General features: G+C 41.9%; 1 pseudogene; it reads left to right on the top strand.

Moving 5' to 3' along the window:
* Nucleotides 1-3,874: 3,874 nt before the first annotated feature.
* Nucleotides 3,875-3,972, top strand: LOC113300733 (annotated as a pseudogene).
* The last annotated feature ends 5,499 nt before the right edge of the window (nt 3,973-9,471 follow it).

Here is a 9,471-nt window from a genome sequence, read left to right as displayed (position 1 = left end):
GAAATGGACCCATAAAATCAATGCCCCACACATCAAAGACCTCAATCACTAAAATAGGGTTCAAAGGCATCATATTTCTACGGGAAATGGTTCCTAACTTCTGGCAACGCTCACAAGAAACACAATGACTATGGGAATCTTTAAACAACGAAGGCCAGTAAAATCCACACTGCAAAATCTTAGCAGCAGTCTTCTTAGCACTAAAATGACCCCCACATGCATGTTCATGACAAAAGGAGATAATACTAGACTGGTCACTCTCAGATACACATCTCCTAATAATCTGGTCCGGACAATACTTAAACAGATAAGGATCGTCCCAAAAGAAATGCTTAACCTCGGCTAAAAACCTAGAACGATCTTGCTTACCCCAATGTTGAGGGGTTCGACCAGTAACAAGATAATTCACTATATTTGCATACCAAGGTGATTGGGAAACAGAGAACAATTGTTCATCAGGAAAGCTATCCCTTATAGGAAGGGAATCACTAGGGGAACTAACAACTAGCCTAGACAAGTGATCTGCTACTACATTTTCTGCACCCTTTTTGTCTCTAATGTCTGGGGAAAATTCCTGTAACAATAGGATCCATCTAATCAATCTAGGTTTGGTATCCTTCTTAGATAAAAGGTATTTCAAGCATGATCTGTATAGATTATGATCTTAGAACCTAATAGGTAGGACCTAAACTTATCCAAGGCAAACACGATGGCTAAAAGTTCCTTCTCGGTAGTTGTGTAGTTCATTTGGGCATCATTCAGAGTTTTGCTAGCATAATAAATCACATGAAGTAATTTGTTTTCTCGTTGTCCTAAAACGACGCCTATAGCATAATCTGAAGAATCACACATAATCTCAAAGGGTAGGTTCCAGTTAGGTGCCTGGACTATCGGGGCAGTAGTGAGTAAAGTTTTAAGCTTCTCAAAAGCCTCTAAACAAGCATCATCAAAGACAAACTTAACATCTTTTGCAAGCAAATTGCAAAGAGGTCTAGAAATCAAGCTAAAATCCTTAATGAATCGACGGTAAAAACCTGCATGCCCTAGGAATGACCTAATATCTTTTACGGTTTTTGGGACCTGTAAAGTCTTAATAAGGTCAACTTTGGCTTTGTCTACCTCTATACCCTTTGAAGAGACGATGTGCCCTAACAATTCCTGATTTAACCATGAAATGGCATTTTTCCCAATTAAGCACTAAATTTTTTTCCTTACACCTAGTCAACACTAATGTCAAATGATGCAAGCACTCATCGAAAGATGAACCAAACACTGAAAAATCATCCATAAAGACCTCTAAGAACCGTTCTACCATATCAGAAAATATGCTCATCATACAACGCTGAAAAGTTGCAGGGGCATTACATAGCCCGAAAGGCATGCGTCTATACGCAAAGGTACCAAAGGGACAGGTAAAAGTGGTTTTCTCTTGGTCTTCTGGGGCAATAACGATCTGATTATAACCGTAGCCATAAGCAATAGTGTCCAGCTAATCGCTCTAGCATTTGGTCGATAAAAGGAAGGGGAAAGTGATCCTTCCTTGTGACCTTGTTCAATTTCCTATAGTCAATACACACACGCCATCCCGTGGTCACTCGGGTTGGGATTAATTCATTATTATCATTCTGGACTACAGTGATACCTGATTTCTTGGGGACAACCTGAACAGGGCTGACCCACTTACTGTCTGAAATTGGGTAAATAATACCCGCATCTAACAACTTAAGCACCTCTTTTCGAACTACCTCTTTCATGTTAGGGTTCAGTCGACGTTGCATCTCCCTAGAAGGTTTGGAGTCTTCCTCTAAATGAATCTGATGCATACACACAGTAGGACTTATACCCTTAATGTCTGCTATAGTCCACCCTAAAGCTTCCTTATTGTCTTGAAGTACATTTACTAGCCTACTTTCCTGATCACTATCCAAATTGGAAGCTACAATCACAGGTAAAGTCTCAGATGGGCCTAAAAAACATACTTTAGAGTATCGGGTAGTGGTTTAAGGTCCAACTTTGGGGGCTCTTCTAAAGAAGGAATTAGGGTAGTCTCAGAAACTGGTAACGGTTCGAACCTAGCTTTCCATCTATCAGTGTCTAACACAGGGGTAGAATCTAATAGAGCATTCACCTGTTCAATAGTGCTATCGTCGTCAAAATCTAAACCAAAATGGGATAGACAACTTTCTAATGGGTCTTCAGACAAGATGTTTGGTAATGACTCCTGAACTAAGGCTTCTATCATGTTCACCTCCTAAACACATGTGTCATCTAGCTCATGAGGTTGCTTACTGACATTAAAAATGTTCATCTCCATAGTCATATTACCAAAAGATAAACTCATCACACCATTTCGACAGTTAATGATCGCATTAGACGTAGCTAAAAATGGGCGACCTAAAATCACAGGTATCTGGTTCTCTGGGTCAGGGACATGTTGGGTATCTTGGACCACGAAATCCACTGGATAAATAAACTTGTCGACCTAAATAAGAACATCCTCGAAAACACCTCGAGGGATTTTAACAGAACTATCAGCTAACTGCAGTGTCATCTGAGTAGGTTTCATTAAACCAAGTCCTAGCTGTAAGTATACATGGAATGGAAGTAAGTTCACACTGGATCCTAAGTCAAGTAAAGCTTTTTTTACCCGGAAGTTACCTATTGTGCAAGCAATGGTAGGATAACCTGGGTCTTTGTACTTTGGAGTTGTGGTGTTCTGAATGATTGAACTTACGTGACTAGCTAAAAAGGCTTTCTTATGGAACTTGGCATAAGCAGGAATTTCCCTAATTGCATCTAATAATGGAAGGTTTTTGGTAACTTTCTTAAAAACCTCCACTATGTCATTAAAGTTCGATTCCTTCTTTGTTGGTACTAATAGCTAAGGAAATGGGTCTCTAGGCCTAAAATCAGACCTTTCAGGAACCGAATTCACATCATCGGAAACTTTATCAGTCTCTTCAGCTACTGGTCCTGAGAGGTGAGATCTTGAGGGGTGAACTACAGTATGTTCACTATCGGGCATAGTTACCTTATTGTCTACAACTCTACCACTTTTAAGGGTTCTAACAACATTCAATTGATTCGATGGTTTTGTACCTAATTCATGAACTCCTCTAGGGTTGGGTTGTGTTTGACTAGGAAACTTACCTTTTTCTCTCAAAGAATCACTTATCAGACCAACCTGGGTTTTTAACTCGGAAATAGCCTGACTATTTTCTTGTCATATCCTGTTACTAGCTTGTAGACTCTGTTCTACGGATAACTGGAATTTTGCAGTTTGCTGAGTTAACAAGGCGAGAGATTCCTCTAAACTTAGGATTTTCTTATCTGACTGATTCTGAAACTGAGCTAGTCCTGAAGGATTCTTAGTATAGCCAAAACCTGGGGGAGCATTAGAATTACTAAACTGACCTTGACTTTGGCCCTTAGACCACGAAAGGTTCGGATGGTTTCTCCAACCAGGATTATAGGTTTCTGAATATGGGTCAATCTTTTGACGGTTATCAAATCTAGTGTTATTATAAAGAGCATTGGCCTGCTCTTCAATATTCTGGCCTTCCCAAAAAGGCTCCACTCTACCACTAGTCTGGCCCACTTCTAAGGCTTCTAACCTTTTTGCTATAGCAGCAATTTTGGCATCTGATTCATAGCCTCCTTCTACCCTATTAACGTTTCCTCTACTTAAAAGAATTGTTTTCTGGGTGCCCTACTATTTTCCCATTGCTGGGTTTTTTCGGCGATTTCATTAAAAAATTCCATCGCCGCATCAACAGTTTGGTTTTCAAATCCACCAGTGCATAGAGACTCAACCATGGTCGTTGTGGAATAATCTAAACCCTCATAAAGGATCTGAACTAGCCTAACCTTTTCTAAACCATGATGAGGACACTGGGATAATAAATCATTGAACCTTTCCAAACCTATATAAAGATTCTCCCTCTTGTTGTGAAAATGTGCATATTTGCGTCCTAATAGACGATGTTTTTGCCTAGGGAAAAACTTATTGAAAAAGGCAGATGTAAGTTGTTCATATGTCTCAATTGACTCGGAGTCCAAACTATACAGCCACGACTTGGCCTTATCTTTCAGGGAAAATGGGAATAACCTAAGTTTCAAAGCATCATCATCTAAGCCTCTAATTCTTAGAGTACTACAAATTTCCTCAAAATCCCTAACATGGTAATAAGGGTTTTCATTTTCTTTCCCTAAAAAGATTGGGAGCATCTGTAAGGTCCCAGGTTTCAGTTCATAGGGTGCCTCCGTTTCAGCTAACTTAATACACGAAGGACGGGTAGTCCTAGTTGGATTCAACAAAGCTTTCAAAGTTGCCATTTCTGGCGCTATCAGCAACATTCTCTCTCAGTCAAAGAACGTTCAAAAACAGACTCTTCAAAAGCCGGACTTTCTAGATTAAGGTAATCGAGACGCTTCGAACTACTAGGTTTCTCTTTAACAAATCTACCTAGTGCGTCTCTTTTACGTTCAGGCATACAATAGAATTTTCTAAATTGGAAGGGTAAGCAAACACAGATCAAGGCCGACTCAACCAAATCAAACCTATTGATTTCTAGCAAACAAAAAGCATGATGGCTCCACTTAGATTGTTTCTAGACCAGCTTCTAATCCTTCGAACGGGAATTCGTTACAATTTAAGCAAACCCCTCTGGAATCAATCCGAGTTAACGTAAGTTGAATAGAGGCGAGGGAAGCTCGGTGGAGCTTTGATACCCAAGGCCTCACCGGTATTACAAGGCGGCGCAGTCACGCATTCAACTTACAGAAACCGTCAAGAACTTCGAAGTATGCTTAAAAGAGTAACCAATATTTTTCGAATGACTTTCCTGTTAAGCTCGTTACCCTATCGGTCTCGTTCTAGTCAAAATTTTAGGCTTAGGTTCGCGTAGGTTACGTGTTCCTAAAGCGGGCAAGAAGAGAACGGTGATGAAATCCGAACCCTTATCTTGTATGGCCAGGCCTTGCCCTTTACTAGAAAAATAAATGTCCGTATTCAGTCCTCAACATATATGCATACGAAGGAGTCCAGTAACTCGCTGACAGGGGATTCGCGAGTGTTTATAATCTTACCTCCCGTTCCAGACGGGGGATGAATCGGTTGTAGTCGACTCGGGCCACTGATTCCGATGTCTAGTATACGAACCCAAGGTGCAGAGACAATATCGTAATTGTCCTCCTTCTCTGCAAAAAGTTTATATTTAAAGTACCCTTCCGCAGGGTAATAAAAAAAAATGTCCCAAAGTCCAAAAGTCCAAAAAAATAAAGAAAAATTACAAAAAAAATAAACCCTAATGCAATTTTTTTTTAAATAAACTAAACAAACCCTAAACTAAAATTGTCTAAAATAAAATTGTCTTCTTTTCTGTTCTTTTTGATTTAATCTTTAGCTCCAAGTCTTTATGAAATCACCAAACTCCTTGGCTCAATTTTCTTTATGATCCAGAACTTGTAGACAGAAGATAAATATCCAAAAACATAAAAAAGGACAAAAATAATAAATAAATAAAAAATAAATAAAAAATAAAATAAATAAATAAATCTAAAACCCTAAAAACAAGTCTGCGTTGGCGGCGCCAAAAATTGATGTGATTTGTACATAGTGGTAAAAATGGTTCGATTCTCAGACTTGTAAAGGATATTAATTAGACTTAAATTCTAATATTAAAATAGAAAACTGACTAAAAATTATAGCAAACTCAATCAAAGATGATATCAATATTAAAAGAAACACTGAGCCTAAGATTCCACTATTTTCCAAGTTCAAAGTGATTAAACCAATACTTATATTTATGCAATTTTCTTGTTTAATTTGATTCTAAAATATTGCAACAAGTAGATTTTCAAAAGTAATAATTGTAAATACCAAGTATGAAGCATCAAAAGTCTTAAAACTAAGCATACTCCATCAAAATAGATCACAATCACTCAAATAAAAATCATATTCAATAATAGTTCAAGGCAAATAATCATATAATTATTGCAAATAAAAAAATAAAATAGAATATACCACTTTTTGTTGGAAAAATAGCTTCCTCTATCGCCTCAGCAATGGGGTTTAGCTCCTCATATTAATCATGATCTCAAAATATGTGTTTGTTACTCAAAAGATTATTAAAAGAGTGAAAAGTAATAATACAGACTGTTTGCAACAGTGTATTGGTGTTGCAAAACAGCTGTCACAATGAAACTGTTACAAAAAAACTATTGCTTTGTCGCTGATTTTAAGACCCTAAAATAAAACTGCCCTGAACAGGTTAATGTTCTTCAACTGTTAAACAACGACACTGTTCTGCGACTGTTTACCGAGCGTCAATGTTTTTCGCGTTCTTCTTCTTCAACAGCAGTAGCAGCAGAAACAGAGTTTGGTAAAGCTCTGATTTCTTCTTCTTTGTCTCTCCTTAGGTTCCCAAACTCTCGACACCTCTTCTATATGACCCAAGACATCTATTTATATCAAAAATACCGATTTAATCTCTCCCAAATCTTCCAAAATCTCTTTCCTTCTCTTCACGGCCAAGTTGCGGCAATTTCTTGTTTTAGGATTTCTACGCGTTTCTGAGCTTTCCTATTTATTCTAAACTCTTCCTTAGATAGATACAAATCTTTGGGAAGGTTTACACGTGACTTTCCATATTTTCTGTTGTGGTAAAAATCCGTAGATTGAGCCCAGTCTAATCGATTTAAACACCCATATCAGATTCCTAGACCATAAGGAGTTTATCCTATGAAAATCAGAGGTTTATTCGACCTCAAACTCCTCCAAATCACGATTGCCAAAACTGCTCTTTAACTGCACTTTTTTTCCCGCCAAAAACCTGGTTTTTTGAAATGTTGAAGATGGTTTCCCCTTATCCAGAGTAGGGATGTGATTAGCAACTTCCAGGAAATGGGATGCCCCTTAGTAATTAGATTACCCCTTATCCAAAGTGAGAGTCCGAATAACAAATGTCCTCCGGGTGCTTTCCCACAACTTTTCGAGCCAATTATTTCGAAAAATGTTTATTAGCCAAAAATACCTACAAATAAATAAAACACAATAATAAGTACAAAAATGAGCCCTAACAATATATAGAATCGAGACAAATCAGACACAAAAATGTGTCTATCAACCATACCATGTCGTCCTTCCCTATGGGGATACCAAAACGAAGGCGTGCAACGATCAACGACCACCCTTCCATCCTAGATGCAAATCCTAGCCGTCCAAGGTCGCCAAACAACGCATGGTAACCTTTGGCCCAAAACCCTAGTTTTGGCGACGCCAAACCGTGCCAAAGCATGTCATGCCACATGTGCCAATGGCATGCCAACCACCTTGCCGCACCATACCATGCCGGCCTTCCCTAAACGGCTACCAAAACAAAGGCGTGCGACGATCAATGACCACCCTTCCATCCTGGATGAAAATCCTAGCTGTCCAAGGTCGCCAAACAATGCATGCTAACCTTTCGCCCAAAACTCTAGTTTTCGCCACGCCAAACCGCGCCAAGGCATGCCATGCCACATGTGCCAATGGCATGCCAACCACCTTGTCATGCCAGACCATTCCGACCTTCCCCATGCGGCTACCAAAACGAAGGCGTGCAACGATCAACGACCGCCCTTCCATCCTAGATGCAAATCCTAGCCGTCCAAGGTCACCAAACAACGCATGGTAACCTTTGGCTCAAAACCCTAGTTTTGGCCACACCAAACCGCGCGAATGGCATACCATACCGACCTTCCCTAAGAGGCTACCAAAACGAAGGCGTGCGACGATCAATGACCACCCTTCCATCCTGGATGCAAATCCTAGCAGTCCAAGGTCACCAAACAACGCATGGTAATCTTTGGCCCAAAACCCTAGTTTTTTCCACTCCAAACAACGCCAATGGCATGCCAACCACCTTGTCACACCATACCATGCCGGCCTTCCCTACGCGGCTACCAAAACGAAGGCGTGCGACGATCATCGCTCACCCTTCCATCCTAGATGCAAATCCTAGCCGTCCATGGTCGCCAAACCACGCATGGTAACCTTTGTCCCAAAACCCTAGTTTTGGAAACGGCAAGGCATGCCTTGCCACATGTGCCAATGGCATGTCAACCACCTTGTCGCGCCACACCATGCCGGCCTTCACTATACGGCTACCAAAACGAAGGTGTGCGACGATCAACGGCCACCCTTCCATCCTAGATGCAAATCCTAGACGTCCAAGGTTGCCAAACAACGCATGGTAACCTTTGGCCCAAAATCCTAGTTTTGGCCACGCCAAACCGCGCCAAGGAATGCCATGCCACATGTGCGAATGGCATGCCAACCACCTTGCCGCACCATACCATGTCGTCCTTCCCTAAGCGTCTACCAAAACGAAGGCGTACGACGATCAATGACCACCCTTCCATCCTGGATGCAAATCCTAGCCGTCCAAGGTCACTAAAAAACGCATGGTTACCTTTGGCCCAAAACCCTAGTTTTGGCCACGCCAAACCGCGTCAATGGCATGCCAACCACCTTGCCGCACCATACCATGCCGGCCTTCGCTATGCCGCTACCAAAATGAAGGCGTGCGACGATCAACGACCACCCTTCCATCCTAGATGCAAATCCTAGCCGTCCAAGGTCGCCAAACAACGCATTGTAACATTTGGCCCAAAACCCTAGTTTTGGCCACGCCAAACCACGCCAAGGCATGCCTTTCCACATGTGCCAATGACATGTCAACCTCCTTGTCGCGCCACACCATGTCGGCCTTCCCTATGCGGCTACCAAAATGAAGGCGTGTCACGATCAACGACCACCCTTCCATCCTAGATGCAAATCCTAGCCGTCCAAGGTCGCCAAACAACGCATGGTAACCTTTGGCCCAAAACCCTAGTTTTGGCCACGCCAAACCGCGCTAAAGCATTCCATGCCACATGTGCCAATGGAATACCAACCACCTTGCTGCACCATACCATGCCGTCCTTCCCTATGCGGCTACCAAAACGAAGGCGTGCAACGATCAACGACCACCCTTCCATCCTAGATGCAAATCCTAGCCGTTAAAGGTCGCCAAACAACGCATGGTAACCTTTGGCCCAAAATCCTAGTTTTGGACACGCCAAACCGCGCCAATGGCATGCCAACCACCTTGCCGCAGCATACCATGCCGGCCTTCCCTACGCGGCTACCAAAACGAGGGTGTGCGACGATCAATGACCACCCTTCCATCCTGAATGCAAATCCTAGCCGTCCAAGGTCACCAAACAACGCATGGTAACCTTTGGCCCAAAACCCTAGTTTTGTCCACGCCAAACCGTGCCAATGGCATTCCAACCACCTTGCCGCACCATACCATGTCGGCCTTCCCTACGTGGCTACCAAAACGAAGATGTGCGACGATCGTCGCCCACCCTTCCATCCTAGATGCAAATCCTAGCCGTCCATGGTCGCCAAACCACGCATGGTAACCTTTATCCCAAAACCCTAGT

This window comes from Papaver somniferum, chromosome 7, assembly GCF_003573695.1.
Source record: "Papaver somniferum cultivar HN1 chromosome 7, ASM357369v1, whole genome shotgun sequence".
Lineage (NCBI taxonomy): Eukaryota > Viridiplantae > Streptophyta > Magnoliopsida > Ranunculales > Papaveraceae > Papaver > Papaver somniferum.
Note: the sequence above shows the minus strand (reverse complement) of the source record. Positions and strands in the feature narration are given on the sequence as shown.